The sequence below is a fragment of the Lissotriton vulgaris genome, chromosome 5 (genome assembly GCF_964263255.1).
Source record: "Lissotriton vulgaris chromosome 5, aLisVul1.2, whole genome shotgun sequence".
Classification (NCBI taxonomy): Eukaryota; Metazoa; Chordata; class Amphibia; order Caudata; family Salamandridae; genus Lissotriton; species Lissotriton vulgaris.
Genome location: NC_141693.1, coordinates 891,660,713 through 891,682,296, shown reverse-complemented (window position 1 = coordinate 891,682,296; position 21,584 = coordinate 891,660,713). Strand labels below are relative to the sequence as shown.

At 45.3% G+C, this 21,584-nt stretch overlaps 1 protein-coding gene across 3 annotated transcripts in view; it reads right to left on the bottom strand.

The window, feature by feature from the left end:
* Nucleotides 1-21,584, bottom strand: part of LOC147711757 (protein FRA10AC1) — a 354,287-nt gene that overhangs the window by 89,920 nt on the left and 242,783 nt on the right. The window lies entirely within an intron of this gene.

Sequence of the window (21,584 nt, the reverse complement as noted above, 5' to 3'; positions counted from 1 at the left end):
AGGACCGGGTGCCCCGAGGGATACTGAGGGGGTGTGGCTGGGGGAAATGAGCTGGGGTAAGGGAGGCGGGCGAGCTCCTGTGACTAGGGTCAGTGAGAGACAACGGGCAGGGGAGGGTCAGTGCCGCGGGAGGGAGGATCAGTGGAGGTCGTCGAGGAGGGTCAGCTGAAGCGGAGGAGGGGACTTTGCAGCCGGTTCAAGAGTTTTGCACACGCCGGGCTCGGGCACTGCACTATCGGCTCTGCAACCACGGGACAGAACGCGGGACAGGGAACCAGAGCGAGATCAGAGCGGAGCCGGACTAGACCCGGAGTCAGCTCGGGACATATTCGAAGCCAAAACCCGAACGGAGATAACGTTAAAGCGGAGCAGCATCCGTTTACAGGGCAGAACCGGCAACACCTTCTGTGGTTGAAATAAGTGTGTCTCCTATCACCCATATACACGTACCCCTGGCCTTTATACGCCTTGCCCTAAAAAAGTGCATACAACTCACCGTTCGCACAGCTGTGATGTGTTAAAAGCGCTTCCATCAGATCCCCTCGCGCTTCACTCTGTGACGGTGACTTATCTTTTTTTTTGGGGGGGAGGGTGTCCAGGAGGGGGGGGGGCGGGAGAGGACGCGGGAGGGGGGGCAGGAGAGGACGAGGGGGGCGGGAGAGGACACGAACGGCGGGAGGGGGGCGGGAGAGGACGAGGGGGGCGGGAGAGGACACGGGCGGCGGGAAACGTGCACAGGACAGCGAGGGGAGGGGGGACGGCGGGAGGAGGGACAGAGAGTAAGGCAGGACAGCAGCAAGCACGGCCCAGCCGGACCAGATTCGGGGGCGTTCCCGGCTTTTGGCTGACGTATCATGACGTAGCCAAAAGCCAAAGATTCTCGGGAACGCCCCCGAATCTGGTCCGGCCATGACGGACGCCTCTCTGTTCCAATGGCTAGCCTCCATTTATGGAGCTAGCCAATGAAGCAGAGGGGCGTGTTCAAGTCACCCATACTAGAAACTACAGATTTCTCTGGAGGCGGAGCTTACAGCTCCGTCCCCCAGCGAAACCTAAAAAATGACACCAATGGAAAAAGGAATTACAAGAAAGGTTCTTATGGCACACAGGAAGCTTAAGCCTCAGGAGATGATGATGCTAACAGGACACTGGATGCTGGGGTAACGGTTTGGGGCTGGCATGTTGAAGGTACTTGTGTGTTTCGCAATGTAAGAAGCCTGACAAAATCTACACAATAAAGCAGAATGTTATTAAGCTTCATTGCACAGGCACAGAAGCCTTGCAGCCATCGCTACATGAAAGTATTGGGAAACAAAAACATTCAGAAGCCTCAACCAGGAAAGTCCAGAAACATTTGGCACTCTCTACTCAAACAGCAACCCAATAGTCTCTGCTGTAAACAAGACAATAAACAAAACAGTCAAGCAGCTTTAACCCCTCCCCTGCTGATGACGGAACCGCTCCGTCATCAGCTACAGTTGAGCTGTGCTGATGACGGAGCGGTTCCGTCATGGCCCGGCCGCCGTGCCTGCGCGGCGCTGATTTCGCGCCTGCGCAGCAGGTTTAATGAGCGGGGCGGGTCATGACGGAACCGCTCCGTCACCAGCACAGCTCAACTGTAGCTGGTGACGGAGCGGTTCTGTCACCAGCATGCGGCCGCCCCGCCCCTTTAGCGCTGCGGCGGAATAGCCGCCGCAGCGAAAGGGTTAAAAGAGCATGCGCAGGCAGTGAGGGCATTGACCTGCCTTAATAGGTGTGTGTGCATAATATCTATACGCAATGTTACAAGTGATGCCACGATCAAGTAGCTTCACATCAAAATAAAACAAGCTATGTGGATACCATTTGCTACATAAAATAATACAAACAATGAACATAGCAAGCAGAAGATGAGCACCGTTTTATAATAGGACACAACACGTAATGCTGTTACTTGGAAAAATGAAAAAAGTGCTGTAGCGTGACAAGAACAGTACTTGTACCAATTGCAAAATAATTGCCCTAGACCCTGAGAGAATGATTATGTAAAGATGCAAGGAATCACACCCTCCCCTCCTAAATAAACAAAGAGAAATAAAATTGCATTGTCTGGCAGCTCTCCCCTGAAAGCGAATCACAAGATGGCAAATAGGGCTGCAAGGAGAATCAAGTGAAATGTAATGGCTCCTCCTTCAAAATGATATCTCATAAGATTAGCGGCAAGATAAAACAACGAGGCAGCACAGAGGTGGATGCCTGCTTGTGCCCCGGCGGGACTGCTGAATGTGTGCTCAATCGGGAGTGTATAAATGCTTTTGCTGGTGCTTGTGGCACCTTTCAGACAACTGCAAAAACAACAGTTGATGGACAGAATGCAGAACAATGTCATACATTCACCCCAGTACAGAGATCTGGGCCTAAATCCATCGTTTTTTTGCACTCCACACCACCCCAGTTCAGACATGGCCATAGGCAAATCAGCCTTGATCCTGTGCCTCATGGGAACAGTCCAGCCCGAACTGCCAAGCCATGTCTTCCCTGGACCGGAATCAAGCATCCTAGGACCGGTTTCTGGCTATCAGCCGTCTTCAGCCAGGATAGCTTGACTCCAGTGGCATGGAGAGCACAGGACTCACGTCTGAGCATACCCGTCCCACTCGGGGTGACAAATGCAAAAACAACAATTGATGGACAGAATGCAGAACAATGTCATACATTCACCCCAGTACAGAGATCTGAGCCTAAATCCATCGTTTTTTTGCACTCCACACCACCTTTCAGACAACTACATAAAAAGATGTAAATGATAGATAAATAAAGAAAACATTATTTTCAAATTGTGTGCATTACCATCAGTGGGTACAAAAGTAAACCTCTCCGTCCTAGTGACACAAAATTCCCATATGCTTTTTGAAGTTACGAGGCAGCACAGAAGTGGATGCCTGCTTGTGCCCCGGGGAGAGTGCTGAGTGCACATTAAATCGCAGCGTATGAATGCTTTTCTAATGTTTTTTGCCGGTGCTTGTAGCGCCTTTCAAACTACCACATACAAAATGTAAACGCTAGTTAAATAACACTTCCTTTTAAAAATTGTGGGCATTACAGATAACGGGTACAAAACGAAACCTCTCAGCCCTAGTGACACACATTTCACACATGAATCCATTTGGTCGCACACTGCTCCTCCTACCAGCGGGATTACCCCTGAGCATTTTGGTTAATGCAGTTTGTTCCAGCGTGTGCGCTTCTAGGAAAATGTTGAGTATATCCACCGTTGAGCTGGCCATCCATGGACACGTGTTTCTAGGTCGTTACCTTTCATCAGCAGGGAATAGGCGTATGTATGGGGCTGCTGCGTAGGCTGCCAAAAATGTTCTCAGGTCTTGACACCACATTTCACACATGCTTTTTGAAATTACGAATCAGAACAGAAGTGGATGCCTGCTTGTGCCCCGGGGGACTGCTGAGTGCATGCTCAATTGGAGTGTCTTAATGCTCTTTACCCATGATTGTAGTTTTTGAAGCCCGTTATATATATGCAACTTGTTATTAGCTTTCAAATAGGAAACAACAACAAAACAAGTGTTTGTGAATAGAGGTGCGAGTTTTTTTATGAAGCAGCCAGTGGGAGGAGCCGGTGAGGCACAGCTTTGTTGGGACGCAAGCACGAACACTTCTCACTACACGAGCACAGGCAGGTCCAAATAAAACAAACTGTTGAAAGTATCGTAAATAACATGAAATTTAAGAGCACATGTAATAGGGGTAGTCCGTATGGGAGGTTACAAAAGTGCAAAAGGTGGGGACTAGTAAGCCATTTCACCAATCAAAAGCTGGAGTTTATGAAGGATAGTAAGAAGAGCCAATAGAAATGAAAGATGGGAGGGGCATGAAGCCCATTTTCTAGCTACAGAATGCATCGCAGAGCAGCGCATTTGCTGCCCAGGTTCCCCCTAAAAAACAGGATCAAGACACTGTTTTGACATGACATGCTTGATATTATAATCTTGCAGCAATGGAACATTCCAGCAATAAATACTGAACAACATAGCACATCCTTATTTTATACTCTGTTCCGAAGACTCAATGTATGTTTGGCCAATTAACTCGCAGTCCAAGAATACTCCTTTGGTAAATATTACCACAATTTAAGTATTACTCCGAACTGAGAAATGAGCTAGGAAAGTTAAATATTATCCAGTGCAAACTAGAACCTGCCCAGCGTGGTCCCCAAAATTGTGGGATTGTTTTCCATGCTATAATTTTGTGCACTAATTATAGCATAACAATATACAATTTTCAAATAATCTTACATATTCATACTTAATATAATTGCAACTGAAACACATTTCAAATAATGTATAAAGTGAAGCTATTCATGTGTTTTAGTTAAGCCACATGTACATATGAATCTCCATCTGGAACAAGATGGATGGCATCCCTGTCACTCACTCCAGTCCCCCCTGCAAACATCCTGTCTGCACAAGCTTCGCAGATTACACTGTTTAACTGATGACATATTTGTTTATTTCCACTGGAGTAGTTGTTTTGCTAGTGTTGAATTTGCTATCGAGCGGATGTAAGAGTGCAGCGAGTACCCATCATATCTGGTTCTTCACTGCCTTCTTTCACTGGGAGAAAGTCTTATTGTTTAAATGTTTCAGATTTGTTCGAACATCTTCGGGTGACATTAGCACAGAGGGCATTGAATACGCTTTTTAAAATTGAGATGGTGCTTACGTGTTATGTTATATTAGCTGGATTTGTAATACGCTGCTTATCACCCGGTAGGGTATCCAGGCACCGGAGCAGGTGTATAGGTATGGGTCTGCAGGAGAGGTGAGTGAGTTGGCCACGGGTAGTTAGTTGAAGACCCAGGTCTCCAGCTTCTTGAGGAATTAAAAAAATAAGGAGGAGGACCTAATGTGTAGCAAGAGATCAGTCCAGGCTTTAGGTGCGATGTGTGAGAAAGCTAGATCTCCCATTTTACTTTTGCGAACATGGGTGTCTGTGCTTGCGAGGCTGAGCGCAAGTGACTGGTGGGTTGGTTAAGGTAAAGGCACTTAATGCATTGTGGTGCATCTTGTGTAAAGGATCACTCTTAATGAGAATTAGGACTCAATTTAGAGCTGGCGGGCAACGGGAATTCCTCCTATTTGTGGGTGACTGCTATATTATTCATTGGAGCATTTTCTTCCAGTGGAGAATCTGCCAGCAGAATTACCTACACTCCGATACCATTACAGAGTGTGTGCTACTTAAAGGGCAAATTCTCAATAACAACAGTAACCCCAGTACACAGGCAGGGCCCCTTGAATTATGTGATTGTGCGGCTGCAGCAATTTTAGCCTAATAATCGATTTGCCGCATTTGCCACATAATCCATCATCTGCTGCATAATCTGCAGATATTAACAAAATACATTTTTGTTTGTAGCGCAAACCATTTAAAAATGCAGCAACACCTGTTGCTGCGCACTGAAAGGCCCTTTGCAAAGCTGGTCTGGTCACCTTTTTGTTGTTCATTGCTATTATTGGGTATTAAAATGGTACTAATGAGGTGAAACCAATGCCCAGCCAGTATTACCAAGTTTAAAAATGACGAAAAAATGAAGGAATACTTTTACAAAATGTGTCGCATTATGCCACACAATTTGCATTTTCCTACTGCATTATTTACTTAACCGTGTCACATAATTTTACCCTTTCCTGCGTGACAGTGGCTCTGGATATAGGAAATGCTCCATTATTTTCCACAATAAAACAATGACTATTCAAAATTTCCAAAATCTTTCACCTTAGAGCAGGGGTCTCAAACCGGTCCTGGAGGGCCGGATCCATGCCAGATTTTTGGGATATCCCCATTGAGATACATGTAGTTATTTTAAAAATCTGGCATGGATCCGGCCCTCCAGGACCGGTTTGGAGACCCCTGCCTTAGAGAGACATTAATACTTTAAAGGACTGTGTCCTGCCAATTCAGGGATAGAATTATGCAAACCATTGCCAAACTAGGAACGCTTGCAATCCAGACTATGTTCCCAATACATTACAAATAAGTGATATGTTTGCACACTTTTTTTAAAGTCTCTGCCAAAAATAGAAAAACAACAGTGCTTGACTAACATCAAGTTTATTTGGGGGCAATTCGATTTAGCAAACACTAATGCGAGAAAATGAGTGGAATGGCCAGCAAATTGCTGGAACACAGTAAACCATGATTTCAAATGTCAGCAGTTAAGAAAAAAAGGAAAAAGAAGAGCTTCATTTGACATTTATGCATGGAAATCTGTTGGGGAAATTTGAATGTCAGTTTGTAGATTATGGAAGGGATAATGTACAGTTATTTGGGGATTGGTCAGCGTTTAAACACAATGTTCCTCTTCACCCTTGCCCTGGTCCTTCAATCTATAACATACCAGTAGCAAATAGGTTTGATCCTCTGGATGCAGTAGATTGACTCAAGTCCAACTTCGTCTCTATCAAGGGCACAACTCCAAGCCCTGAGACTAATATAATGATGGGTCCTGATAAGTTTGTTAGTAATGTCCGCCAGAGCCCAAAGGACAAGGATGAGAGGGGAAACTATAGAAATGTCTGTTTTCAAGGTGGTATCATGGAATGTAGCGGGTCTCCCCTCTAAATTGGATAACCCTGAGTGGTGTCAATACATAGAACAATATGAAGCCTGTATGTTCCAAGAGACATGGGCTAGATCCAAAATAGCAAATTTGGGCTATGCAACCTTCGGTTAATTGGCAATACATACGGGAAAGGGACGACCGTCTGGGGGTTTGTCCACTTGGGTAGGTATGCACCAAGGCTGTGGAGCAAAAGAATTAGAAACTCACTCCCAGGATATTTTGTGTGTGGTTCTCACTTTTGCTGACGAACAAGCTGTTGCCCTGATTAATGTTTATTCCCGACCAGTGACCAGAGATTCTATTTCAACAACTCTGGATGCACTGCTCGCATTTCTTGAAACAATCCCCCCAAAGACACGGATCATAATTGGCGCGGACCTTAATACCCAATTTGAACCCCTCAAAGGCTTAACTCTTGATAATATGCTTAATGAGGATCGCCATTGGTCTATTCCTGAATCTAGCCTTCCCCCCGTTAATGCCTGGACTCCATTAGCTTTACAAATTAACGCCCTTTGTTTAAAATTTTCACTCCGGGCCTGTAATGGTCGCTTCACGGTAGGTACCTCCACTAATCATACATTTAATAGATTAGGATGTACCTCTTTTATTGACTTTATCCTAGTTGACACTAGTAGCTAGTATAGAGTCTCTGAATTTAAAATCTGCCCCGTAGTGATAGCGACCACAACGCTCTGCGTATAAACTTTCGTGTGACATCAGGCAATAAGCAAGTTGCTATCTAGGAATATAGACTCAGCCCTAGTACAGGTAAATAGAGGGAGGAGGGTTCGCTAACACAAGAAAAGTTAGCTAGTTTATATCAGTCAATAATCCCCTTTCTTGCCAATGCAGAGCGTGCAGCCATTGAAACCAGTGTTGCCGATTCTATCCAAACCATTTGTGTAAACCACAAAAACCTAACGGATACAATGGCTTCCTTTTTTATTAACACATCCAAGGGAAGAGAAAAGGTTAAACCTAGACACCAATGGTTTAATAGTAATTGCCGAGCTGCTAAACAAAATGTAGTCAATACGATCAAGAGCAATATAAGGACAGAGGTAGCAGAGGCACGGGCCATTTATGCTAGGGAATTGAAACAGGCTAAAGCCTGTTGGGAAAACCAGAAATGGGAAGATATTCGAACTGCCCTTTCAGCTCGGGATTTAAGATCCTTCTGGAATCTGGTTAATGAAGGCTCCAGGCAAGATAAATCGGCTATAGAGCCCAACATTAGTGAGGACGCCTGGATAGCCCACTTCAAACCCCTGTATTTCACTTCTGTCAATGGGTCCTCGGCAGCTGGCGGGAGACGCCAACCGGAACCAACAGGGATATCAGGGCCCCGAATACAACTCGGTGAAGTAACCCTTGCACTGGAGAAAATAGCTCCTAATAAAGCACCAGGGCTTGACAGAATACCCGAAGATCTCTTTCATAGTGAAGTTACTATCTGGACCCCTTATCTGACCCAGCTTTTTAATGCTATAATGGAGGGTATGATTACTCCACCCGCATGGGCTGGTGCTGAAATTATACCTATTTTCAAAAAGGGATCCCCTCTTTTGCCCCTGAACTATCGTCCCATTAGCCTCCTGGATATGACCCAAAAAATATTTGCCCGTGTTTTACTAGAGCGACTACAAAGCTGGACGGAGGAATTTAACATCTTAACACCCCTCCAAGCAGGCTTTAGAGCACAGGTCTCGACAGTCGATCAGATTTTCAGACTACAAATGATGCACTGGAAGATTGTGAGTATCGAGGGTGGTACTCTGTACCTTATCTTTGTAGATCTGAAATCTGCATTCGACTTGGTCCCCAGGGAGAAGTTGTGGTTGATTCTCTTAAAGATGGGGGTCCTGGAATATCTCTGCCATATGTTTGCTCGTTTGCATGAGGGTAATTATGCACAAATTAGATATGGCAAATATGGCAATTTAACTCCCCCCCCCCCCATCCCAGTAGAACGAGGTGTTCGTCAGGGATGTGTTCTCGCCCCAACCCTTTTTTCCCTTTTTGTTAACGGGCTTATAGATCATCTGAATAAGGGCTCCAATATTGATGCCCCCAAGCTTGCAGGGCGCAGTGTACCTGCCCTGATGTTTGCAGACAACACATTATTGCTCGCAAAGTCCCCTATGGGCATCCAGAGGACTCTTGACAATTTCGATGCCTTCTGCAAACATCGGGGCTTGGAGATTAATCTCCAAAAGACACAATTTATAGTATTTAATGGGGGCAAAAGTTCACGCAATAACCCGACCCTGAAGGGTCAACCTCTGGAAAGAGTTGTAGTGTTTGATTACCTTGGTATTACTCTGACAGAGAAAATGGATTGGGGAGCGCATACCAGCAAGGCTAACTTGAAATTAACCCAGGTTTCGGGAGGCATCCAAAAATTCTTTAAACAAGCAACACAAAGCAGGTTCTTCCGCCTTTGAAAGCCTATAGGGCACAGGCAAGAAGTGCTGCACTATATGGTGCAGAAATTTGGGGGCATTGTGCGCCATTAACTCTAGAACGCACAGAGAATGCGTTCATTAGACAGCTCTTTAGCCTCCCAATAAGTACACCCCTAATTCAATTGAGAATGGATCTGGGAATTAGGTCCATTTGTGAAGAAGCTGCACTAAGACCGTTAACCTTCTGGAGATGCTTATGGAGCACTCCCGAGTTAGCCCCGTATAGAGAGGAATTAACTGAGATATTGGGGCTGAACGGGGCGAGTAAGATACCCTGGTTGAGACAGTTAAAGTTGCTATGTGTGGAACTGGGACGGGTGGATTTGTGGGGGGAGCCTCGAATTGTGTCACAATCCATTACTAGGAAGGCCCTGGTTGAGGCTTACAGGGAACATTGGCTGTCCAATCTGATGAGTAACGGTTCAACTGGTCAGCTGACTAATGCTTTTCTTACAGTTAAAAGTACTTATTGGGCCGAGACCATTTTGGATAGTATTCAACCAGCGTTGGCCCAAAAATTGTTTTTACAACTTAGATATGGGTGCCTCCCGCTTCGTTCGTTTCTTAAAAACTGGGGGGACCGTGATGCGATTGAATGTCCTGCCTGTGGTGAAGTAGAGGAAACGGAGGTGCACGTTTTCTTCCACTGCCACTCTTACAGGACACCTAGGCGACGCTGGTTAGTACCAGTATGTAAGAATATGGGCACAAAACACTCAAATGAGGCTTTTAGAATATTCAAAACTAAGTTGCACCCCCCAATTGTCTATTCAGTCTCCCATTATTTATTTTCCATGTGGTGCATAAGAAGGAAGCTTTTGGAGCCCGATCCTTAACGGTTGAACCCAGTATATGGTCCTTCCCCTTTTTTAGAAACAAAATAGGATTTATTAATTATGTCCCATGATTGAACAAATTTAATTGTAATTTTATTAACATTGAAGTCTTAGCTTCTGTTTTAATAAGCTATTTTATTATATGTGTGTGGGTCTCTAGTATGGTTTTGTTCTAACAATTGCACACATTATTTGCTCTAGCACTCTATGGCCATTGCTTATGTGTACGGTAATTGAATGGAAGAACTGTATTAATGTTTTTACCAAGTTTTTATGTACTGTGGACATTTATATGCTTTTATGGTCAATGTACCGAAATAAAGCTTTTCAAATGAATGAAATGATTATGGAAACAATGAAAAAGAATCCGAAACAAGCACTGGCTTAGCCAATTGGTCTGGCTTTTTGTTTGGGGAGAGTTTGGTAATAGTTGGACAACTTTATGGGTGTTGCTTCTAAGTGTCTAAGAAAGAAAACCCTATCCTGACCTAGCATCTTGCGCAACACCTACATGGAAAATGTGAACAGGAGCCCGTGTTGAACAGTCTGTATTAAGGAGAGGGGAGGTGTGCACGTAAGATTATCACAAACAGGAGTCTAAAGATGAAGGCAGGATTTTAAAATTGAAGTTAAAAGGCAAGCACAGCAAAACCGTGCATTGTTCTTACTTCTGACAAAGGGGCTGTATTTTCGTAGTATCTTTGAAAAAAGAGGCCACACAAAAGCAATCCGTAAATCCATCATGACAGGAAAGTGGAAAAACACGCCAGAGGGATTAGTGGCTTGCATTGTCGTAATGCTGTGAGTTATTCTTTGCAAGGGCGAGCCGAAGCAAGCCAACTGACTCACTGACCGAAACTCACCCTTCAGGTTTGGAGAGAAGGATCTCCAAGAGTTAATCAGGTCAAGGTGGGCTGTGGATGCGCACAAAGCCTCTGTAAAGCGTGCACCTTCCCAGCAGCCAACCCCCACAAAAAGTGTTTTATCATTTTGCAGTCGCCAGAGTCATAACTGTGGAAAAGAGAACTGCGCGCATGGCGCCTCATTCAGTTCCAGTGCAATAATGTTGTGAAAATGTCAGCATTAGTCCCTGGCAGAAAGATACACTTCTGCTGGAAAAGATGAAGCAATTCGTTGGCTAGAGAGGGGTCGGTGGGCTCCAGCTGGCAGGCGCAGGACAGGGCAGCCGTCTGCTGCTTTCGTTTGCCAGGCCGACTTGTGGCCGTCTGCGTGGGCCAGTGCGCGTGCGCATTCTGGCCCACTGGTTAGATAACCGGTTTGGACCTCAGGTGACCCAATCTCGAATCTAGGTTTCGAAAGAGGCCTCATTTTGTTATCCTGCGTACATAAATGTATTCTGGGTATATGGCTTTTTTTTTTAGCTCTCCTTGCCTCAGTTACTTAGTAAAAGGAATTACAATTTCTTAGATCCACCTAAATCCGGACTTATCTGGCGACGGTCGGGAGTCCCAGACAGAATTCGGAGTGACTGACCTTGAACCAACTCCAGGGGCACTGTCCTGCAGAGACAGGTCTTGGTTTTGTCAGATAACAGATGCTATCGGACTCAGACTAGTAGACGGTAACATGTAGCCACACAATGCGAGTGACAATGGGTCATGTTTGAAAGAAGCTTTACTTGGACAGTATTGCAGCTTCTGGGGTGTTTAGTAGCTATTTCACAGCCAAGGGTTGGCAAAATGTACAATTGTAAATTACGTGTGTGACTTCTACATGGCGCTGTATAGCTGCACATTCTGTAAACGTACTATGCAGGTGCATGGGAAGACCGTAGTTGATTTCACATATGTGTATCAAAACGTATTCCTATACATGTACGTCCTGCTTTGAAGCTCTGCCATTTTAGATGATACTATTTCCAAACTCAGCAGAAGTCGTCCAGTCTGCTTTGGGGTAAAGACAGATTTGATTCTACAAGGAATCATCCTCGTGCTGCGGATGAGGCACTCAATTCACTCTTCTTTCTGGAATGTTCTGACCACTCATGGAAGACGCATCTGGAGTGTAGTGTCTGGTTCTTATGCCCACTTTAGAAGCATACTGTACAGTTGTGAAAGGCTCAACTGGAGTTTCGTGGCCAGTTACGGGGAACACTCCAGAGTTTAGTGCCCATTTCGGCACGCTGCAGCTGGAGTAGTGTGTCCTTCTGAAAAGGACACATCCTGTTTGGGTTTTCTGGGTGGGAGGTTGTCGGAAGTGACATTTTGGGACATTGGTTATAATTACACAGCGTACGCAGGCAGGTGCGGCCTACTTTTAGTGCTGCATGAAACAGGTGTTACTCTTATTAAGTAATATGCAATCAGAAGGATGATAGGTACATTCTGACATCTAGTAAGTGCCCCTCAAGGGTGCTAAGGGCTGCAAGTTTTGCTTACAGGGCGCAACTCAGCTGAGGAAAATCACATGATTTGTCGAGTTCCACAGAGAAAACAAGCGAAAAAGGTGAGATGTTTTGGTTTCAGAACCAAAAGAACTGAAGGTTCATGCCTTCATTTTAGTCCCGCAGAATGTCTGATCAGAAAAAAAAGTCTGTGCTGTGCTATATGTTTTTAGGCAGAAAAGAGGGGAGTGCAAACTATGGCACTTCCGAGCCACTGAAAACCAACACTCGTTGAAAAATGTATCACTAATAAATAACACAATCGGTACCTATTTAAAAAAATCAAGCAAAAAAATGATCCCGGAGATCACAGACCAATGGCATATTTGGTAGATCCTTAACTAATGTTTTAGGACCCTCACACTCTTTTAGTGGGATGCTTCATCATTTGGTCACACCCTGCTGTAATCCTGCCATGGTAAACGTTTTCTTGTGGTCAGCCTCTGTCATCATTCATCATTACTGATTTCTTCTGAGGCATGATTGTCAAAAATGATTGATTAAATTTATTATTCCATTGTGTTTTTTTTTACATTAATTTTTGTTACATTGTGGTCTTTATGACCTTTTGTTTAGTCCTCATCTTTCACTATCCCAACACTACCCTTCCCTATTTCATTCTTAGGGGCCATTATATGTGATTTAACTTGTACCAATTTCTATGAAAGACTCTTATATAAAACACGTTGTGATTAAAAACAATGTTGTTATAATTACCTGTGTATGTATTCACTTCTGTTACGACTTTGTTTATCGCCTGTCTGTCTGGGACCATTTTGTTTGTACCAATCCAGTATCAGGGCATTACACCGATTTTTTACCCCAATAGTACAAGAAGCGTGACGAAAATTTACAGAAGTGAAGCGATCCTTGCATGAATCAAACATTCAATATGTAATGCTTTATCCAGCACAGTTTTGCGTACACTTCAAAGGCAAAGCACATTTATTCAACACAGCAGACGGAGCTACTCAATTCTATAAGCGGCACCATTCCGAATTTCAAGCAACAGCTTTAACCAGGGCCGGTCCTAGGCATGGGCGGTATGGGCAGCTGCCCAGGGCCTCGCGCTCAGGGGGGCCCCCTGCCGGCCCCGCAGAGTAGGGAAAAGAGCACTCGCGCAGGCAGTAAGGCACTTAGAGGGGCCTCACATCTTCCCTTTCGCCCGGGGCCTCAGAAGGCCTCAGAAGGCCTAGGACCGGCTCTGGCTTTAACGACTGAAAGGGTGTCTCCTACTCGCCACTCCTCTGAATTACCATGCACTGTCACTGAACAGTTACTGGATTAAACTGTGCCCTGGCTCCTGCCTCTGTCAGGCCTGACGGTACTGCTGCAACCCTCGCCTGTTAGAGACAATACCAAACCAACATACTGTTACTTCCTTTATTTGACACTCTTGAGTGCGGACATTCACTCAATGATGATGAACGTCGTAACACTTATGTCTAATAGGCCACAAATCCAATATGCACACCCATATTCAGAATGGTGCCTCTCTTGGGCATTTCCCTCCCCCTAGGATGACTCAGTTAATGTTCTTTTGGTTACTTATACGGTTATTGTGTGTTGGGATTCTTTGGCAGCATCAGTTATGCTGTCAGCAGTGGGAGGGGGGTAGGGCTATATTTACTGTTATAGTGCCCAATGTTGTATACACTGCATGTCAGCTAATAGTATTATTGCAAATTTTGTTCATATTGCATAATGTTTCGCCTAAAACTACCATGGTTCCCAGAACTCGGCCATACAGCATTAGCTCATCCTGTAACTGGACTGATCTCTGCCGCACAAGCCCCCATTCAGCAGGACTGCTGAAACCCCCCCCTTAAAATGTATGTCCTGGAATGTACAAGACGTCTCCATTTCGCGCAAGGGTCACCAGGTACTATCATACTTGTCCAGGTATGAGGTTAAGTTAGCTTTCCTCCAGGAAACACACTACACTCTGGGTAGCGTGCCTCAGTACGTCTCAACCTGGGGTGCAAACCGGTTCTTCGCAAACGATAGCACATATTCTAGAGGTGTTTGCATTATGATACAAAAACATTACCATTTTCCACAAGTGAAGTGATTGCAGATTTTGATGGTCGCTATCTCATGGTGGAGGGGACACTGGGGAGCATTCCCATGTTGTTGATCAACATCTATGCATCAAACACAGATGTCCCAGATATTTTTTCTGACAAATCAATGCAAATTACTCTTTTACACAGCTCCACCATACTGTGACCGGGTGGACTCGCCTGCCCCACAATGTAACCCCGATATGGACTGGTGGACCGCTATACCCCCATCTTCCCCTCTTTTCCCTTTTCAGCAGGGCAAATGGAATTGGGAAAATACACCATTGTTGACATCGCAGGAAGAAGAGGCCGGCGCATTTAATTGGGCCTTTCAGTACAACGAGGCCCCGCCCCCAGCAGATGTCAGCGCGTATACAACGTTAAAGGCAGAGGAAACCCGAAAGCCGGGTTGCATCGACACCGGAGTGGAGACGGAAGACGGAGGAGATGTAGTGGTTGCAGTTACGTAAAGAACAGGAGAAGACGAGGAACGCAGAAGAGATCGGAGGGTTGATACCAGCAGGAGCCCGGGCTGAGCCAGGAGGCCAACGTTCCCACGCGCGCCGAGACACGCTCCTGGAGGAGCCTGGCTTCTACAGGTATGAGAGAAAGTCTTGGTTGTAAGGCGGGGACGCCCGACTGTGTAAAGCGGGAAAGCCCTGAATCCCTGTACCGACTCTCAACCTGATTTTTACCCACACCTGTGCACTGATCACTTTCACTACCCTCGCATCTCCGAATCCTCTTTTTGTTGTGTGGTTTAAAAGCGTGCACAAGAGAGTGGTGATCCCTTCACTCCCCGGTCCCTTGGCTATATACGTCCCATTGGACGCCGTCATGACATTTTATTTCTTCATCCCTACATGTCCTCTCTACGGCCGGACTTACTGAGAGACCTGACCGGACCCTAGGAATCAGGCACGATGATAGAGACAAGAACCACCCGGCATCACGGATCCTGCCAAGTTCGCCGCAGAGAGACTGACAAGTCGCCATAAGCGAGTGTTTGGAAAAATAAAACCTTATCTGACCAGACCTGGCCTCCGACCTATCACTTCTACCCCGCCACACATACTCATGGGCAGAGATTTTAATCTCTCCATGAGTCCAGCACTTGATACGAATGGCGTAGGTAACTCTACGAAGCCACGCACGGAGTGCGCCCTTACTGACCTTATGCAATCCCACTCTTTAGCAGATGCATGGAGACACCCAAACACTAGGGAATATACATTCTACTCGGCTCCACACAGGATCTGGTCCCGAATAGACTATTGGTTCACCACGCCTGACCTTACCCATGCTCTAACTGAAATCTCACATTTGCCTAGGATGTTGTCAGATCCCTCTCCGGTGCTCTTCACTATGCAGCTGGCAGGCACTCTCATCGTGTGCACCCTGGCGATACCTCTCAAATGCCCTACTTGATGACGTCTTCCGTTCTGAGGCCCATGAAGCAATTATTGAATACTTTTAACATAATGTGGGTCCGGTGCAAAATTTCTCGACATTATGGGACGCTTTCAAAGCATTCATTAGAGGGGTTTGTATAGCGAAGCATTCGGATGTCTTGCGTACTAACCGGAGAGAGCTACAACAGATGGAACAAACCTTAAAAGCGTTGAGTCCCAGGCACAAATGGGGGGCAACATTGGTTATCTCCAGAAAAGAGGGGCCCTTATTCGAAAGTTCTAAGAATTGGCTAAGAGGGAGGTCAAATATCTGACCAAATATGCTAAAGCAAGAATTTATGGCAAAGGTGAGATACCAGGATGTACACTACCCAACATGCTACGTCCCCCATACCCGGAGTCAATGATATCCTCTCTCCATCTTGAAGATGGCACTGGGGTGACTGCACCAAAAAACATAATAAATACTCTTCTAGAGTATTACACTGCCTTATACTCATCCAAAGCCACCACAAATATAGACACCATTACAGATTATCTTGCAGTGATTGCAATGGTTTGGATGGAGAAGGTGCAACAACAATTCCTAGCTGCGCCAATATCTTGCGAGGAGATCATGCAGGCCATGGATGACCTGAGCGGTACAAGTGCCCCGGGGTTGGACGGCTTCACAGGTGCGTTCTACAAAGCGTACAAGGAGGAATTGACCCATATTTACTAGAGGTATATGCAAAGGCCCTGGCCTGTGGAGCTCTTCCCCTAACAAAGCGAGAGGCAGTCATAAATCTACTCCTGAAGCCCGGCAAGCCCCAAGAGCAATGCTCATCTTATGGCCCATTGTCCCTGTGGAACTATGATAATAAAATTCTTGCCAAAGTTTTAGCTACCCGGCTTTCTATTTTAATGAACACGATAATATCCCCACTGCAAACAGAGTTCATTTTTAATCATCCACAACTGTAAATTTACGTGCTATATTCACATTCCTTAATCAAATTGAGCCGGACCTTCCGGCTGCAGCTGTTGGGTGCTGAAACAGCATTTGACTCCCTGGAATTGCCATTTTCATTTGCTATGTTGAGTAAGCTTGGTTGTCGTAAGGGATTTTGCGACCTCATTCGCTTATTATACGTCGCCCCAGTGGCGCGTCTTAAAGTAAATGGCAGAATTACAGGTCAGTTTCCCTTATACTGGGGAACGTGGCAGGGTTGCCCCGTCGCCATTACTATTTATAGTGGCAAAATATCCCACTTGATCGATGTCTACCAGAGCGTCATCAGGCGAGCGGGCTTCAATTTCAGCGAGCAAGCAATAGGAGATTCATTTGAGGAGACAGGCCTCCGTTCAGTAACGTCACTACAAGAGTGAAGTAATGTCACCCAAATGGACAGATTCATTCAATCAATCAATAAATCAAAGGCATTTATAGAGCGCACTACTTACCCGGAGGGTCTCAAGGCGCTTGGGGGGGGGGGGGGGGGGGGGGATTGCTACTGCTCGAACAGCCAGGTCTTGAGCTTCTTCCTGAAGGAGAGGTGGTCTTGGGTCAGGCGCAGGTCGGACGGGAGGGAGTTCCAGGTCTTGGCGGCCAGGTAGGAGAAGGACCTTCCTCCTGTTGTCGTTCTTCGGATGCGGGGGACGGCGGCGAGGACATGACTGGCTGATCGTAGATGGCGTTTGGGAGCGTAGAAGTTGATGCGGTTGTTGAGGTAGCTCGGGCCTTGATCGTGTAGGGCTTTGTGTGCGTGGGTGAGGAGGCGGAAGGTGATTCTTTTGTTGACGGGGAGCCAATGCAAGTCTCTCAGATGTCCGGAGATGTGGCTGTGTCGTGGGATGTCGAGGATGAGTCTGGCTGAGGTGTCCTGGATCCGCTGGAGTCTCTTCTGGAGCTTGGCGGTGGTTCCGGCGTTCATTTTATATAGAATACATAATGCATTGCGTGCGATAGTCCACACTGTTCCACTTGAGCCACCCGACTTCCCACTCTTAACAATGGTAATCACAACTCCAGATAGCACACATTTAGTATCCAGGTTATACCGTGCTGCCAGTGAGAAAACCCCTTCCTGACTTGGGATCGAGAGCAGCTTGAGAGAAGGTCTTAGGCATCCTTTAGACTGATAAGTTGTGGTACTATTGCTGCGAACAGACTAAATCAGTATCCAATAATCATTGGCATAAACTATTACATTTAAAATCTTACATCGCTCATATTGCACTCCACAACTACTTATCTTATCTTATCTTAGGTGCAATTTGTAAAGCGCACTGACCTGAACTGAACTGCTTAAGTTGGATCCCTTCTAATCCCACACATGTCATAGATGCCCAACAGAACATGCTGATTTCACACATTTGGCCTGGAACTGTGCTCTAATACAGAGATATTGAGAAGAGGTGTTCGACATTTTATTCAAAACGATAGATATCACTATTGAGCCTTCCCTGCTAGTGGCCCTACTGGGATACATCCTTCCACTACAAAAGGAAATCAGAAGATATGCGACTATTGCCCTATTACTAGCTAAGCTCTTCCTCCTATCCTACAACCAAACAGTGGATTCGAGATCTGATCGATTGTGATACTTCCAGTGATATATATGCTTAACTGCAACCCCTGCCTCCAGGCCGAGGAATATTTGGCAACCCCTAAAAAGATACTTACAAACATACCTGCTCAAGAGCGACACCCCTCATGCTGGCTTAGACAAACCTTAGGAAATCAAACAAATGCTCCAAATGTCTTGGGTTTGGGTTTTGGTTCTTCCTCCTACTGCTTGCTCCACCGAAATAATATACATTTCTGATCACTTCCTTACTATAGGAGCAGGGGTGGTAATTGCAATAAGTTGCTATATAATGTCACTGGTACAGAAAAGGGGTTGAGTGCAAGATCAGCTATTGCAGACAAGTAATGACCAGAGATAAGCTGATTATAACGTAGATACAGAGATGTATATTAAGTGTGAACTGAACCAAGAAATATAAGTGTACTTGCTTAAATAATAGGGCTAGTTTTTGTTATTTTGGTGTTGTTGATTTTGTATTGTGATATGGTACATGCTAAAGAAATCAATCAAACCTTTTTTTAAAAAAAAAAAGAAATGCAACTGTTCATTCCCAGTCATGATTACGCAACATATTTGTCATTAGTATATTGTTGATCTAGTTTTGGTATCCTTTTCAAAGAGAAGAACATAGAATATGTCTCTTATCTCCTTGGTGTGGGAGTCATAAAGATCAGAAATTGAAAAATACCATCATCCCCCTCACTTGTTTTGTCCAGAACGCATTTTTCTAAGTGACCTCTGGCGGGTCCTCATATCCTTTTTTTGTTGGGAGGCAGTTGGTATTTTTAATCATGAAATCTATTCCCCATATGGAACCCATGGTGGAGTGAGTTCCTACGTCACCACTGTAAATGCATGGAGCCTGAGAAAAGGCACCAGACCTGACTTATCTTGTGAGAAGACTACTGTTATAAGGGCCCTCAGCTCTCTCTGAGTACAGGACCCTTGGTGGGGGAATCGAAGGTACCCTGTGTAAATAAGCCCTCTCAATAAGTAAAGATAGCAAACTATGGACCATACCACTAAAGGTTCAAAAAGAGCACTTGGCATTGGGCTGCACTGCAGAGGAAACCAAGGCATTAAAACAAAGTTAGCTTATTGCCCTCTATGCAGTGGGAAATTCTTATCGTAACCTGGCCGCGCGCACTACAGGAGAACTATGCCATGGTGGTGGGCAGGGGCCAAACTGACAATGTCTCATATCGGTTTGTATGCACATTTCCGGCCCTGCTAGCACGTTGGACATCCTCGGATTTGAGGGCAGGATGATCATAGCTCGAGGGGGAGCGACCGGAAATAAAGCTGTGTTTTGCAACTTTGCCTGTCCTAAGGTCTGTGGAGGCAGATGAGCCCATTGTTGGGTCATATATAAACAGGCACTCTCTGCCATTCTAAAATGGATGATGGCAAAGTCCCTGCAGTGTCCACTCTCGTAAACAGAGTAGCAGGCCCACGCACAAGTCCCACCCACCCACCAGTCAATCAATCAATCAATCAATCAATTGTCTTGTAAAGTGCGACTCCTCACCTGCAAGGGTCCCAAGGCGCTGGGGGGAGGGGGGCAGTTGGTCCGATAGGGCACTATGGTTCAGTCAAAGAGCCAGGCTTTGAGGTCCTTCCTGAAGTGAGGCAGTGGCAGTGGTTGCCTAAGGTGGAGAGGTAATGTGTTCCAGTTCCTTTCTGCAAGGTAGGAGAAGGATCTTCCTTTGGCTGTGGTCTTGCGGATATGTGGGATGGTAGCCAGGGCCAGTTGGGCGGGGTGGAGGTCTCTGGTGGGTGCTCGGAATGAGAGGTGGTGGTTGAGGTATGTACCCAGTCTTCTGGGTGCACCGTGTGAAAGCATGCTGGAAATAAAATGGTTTGTAGCGCCCGCTTCGTTTTCCTAAAACCAGAGAGCCCTTTCTTTGTACATTCCAAGCACCATTACAGTGTCAAATTTGGATATGAATAGTGTCACAGTTTGCCTTTGTAGAAAGCCTTGAAACCAGCGCCGGGACACTGATTTGAGCATTGTTGCACTTTATAAATCTCTTCATCATATCATATTATTAATTTATTTATAAAGTTTTATATAGCGCGAATGAAAGTGCAAATCAGGAGCTCTTTTTCAACAGAAGTACACAAATTCTGCCTAATCAAATGCTTTGTTCAAGGTAAAACAGCAAGCGAGCAGAGCCAGAGTCTCCCTCTCAGCAGTAAAGCTCTTTTTCAGTCTGTCACAGCTGCATTGTCAAGCCAGACCTAAAAAGGAGGACGCTATCTCAGAGATATAGAATTGGCTGTAAGCCACAACAGGATAGTAGTGTAAAAAGAAAGTCATGAATATCCGCTGATGAGCACTTCATATTTTTTTTAACTTACTGATCTAAGTGGTGTCCATCATCAGGTCATAAAGAAAAGGGAAAAAATGATGCCTACGTCATTTTTAAGGAGTAAATGTGCTTTTTGGCGATGCAAAGCACTGGCAAAGGCAAGAACAATTAACTGTGCCAGGCTTGTTACTAAACCTGGTATCACAAATGGCACCAAAGGCACACTCCTGCCAGTCTCAATTAAGAGACGGCTAAATGTGAAAAGCCCTCTCATGATCACAAACCTTGCAAATCACGAAGTCAAAGGGTTGCAATTGCAAAAAAGGCTTTTAGTTATGTACTAAAGTCCTTTTACGCAGCGGAAATAATCTTTCTTCTTGTAAAAGGACATTTGTAATTTAAATCGCCAATAGGAGGGAGCATCCTCCTCCCAATTCAGATTTGGAGAGAAATGTATCAATTGTTTACAAACACATTTTCGGTCACATACCATTGAAAAGTTGCAGGCTCCAAATTAGGGTAGTAATTCATTTGGAAAGAGTAAGGGGCTCCCTTACGACCCCTTCCCCTTTGGGAAACAGGACAGCAGTCTCAACCAGAGAAGGCAGCGCTACACGGTACCAGTGCGTGCTCCCTCTGATGTTTTGAAAATGAAAAAATATATATTTGTTTTTAAAGAAGCACTCGCTCCTTTAAAAAACATGGACTGCTTTTAAACCCCCCCACATATTTTCCATTTTGGAATGCAATAATTGGGGTTGGCAGTCTACTGTTCCATCCAGGCAAAATGAAGCTTGCCTAATGAATAATAATTAGGCAGGTTGTTCTGAAACCTCCTTATTCAGTAGCTTGTGAATTTACCTGTTGGTACATAGATCAGTTCACAAAATACTGTTC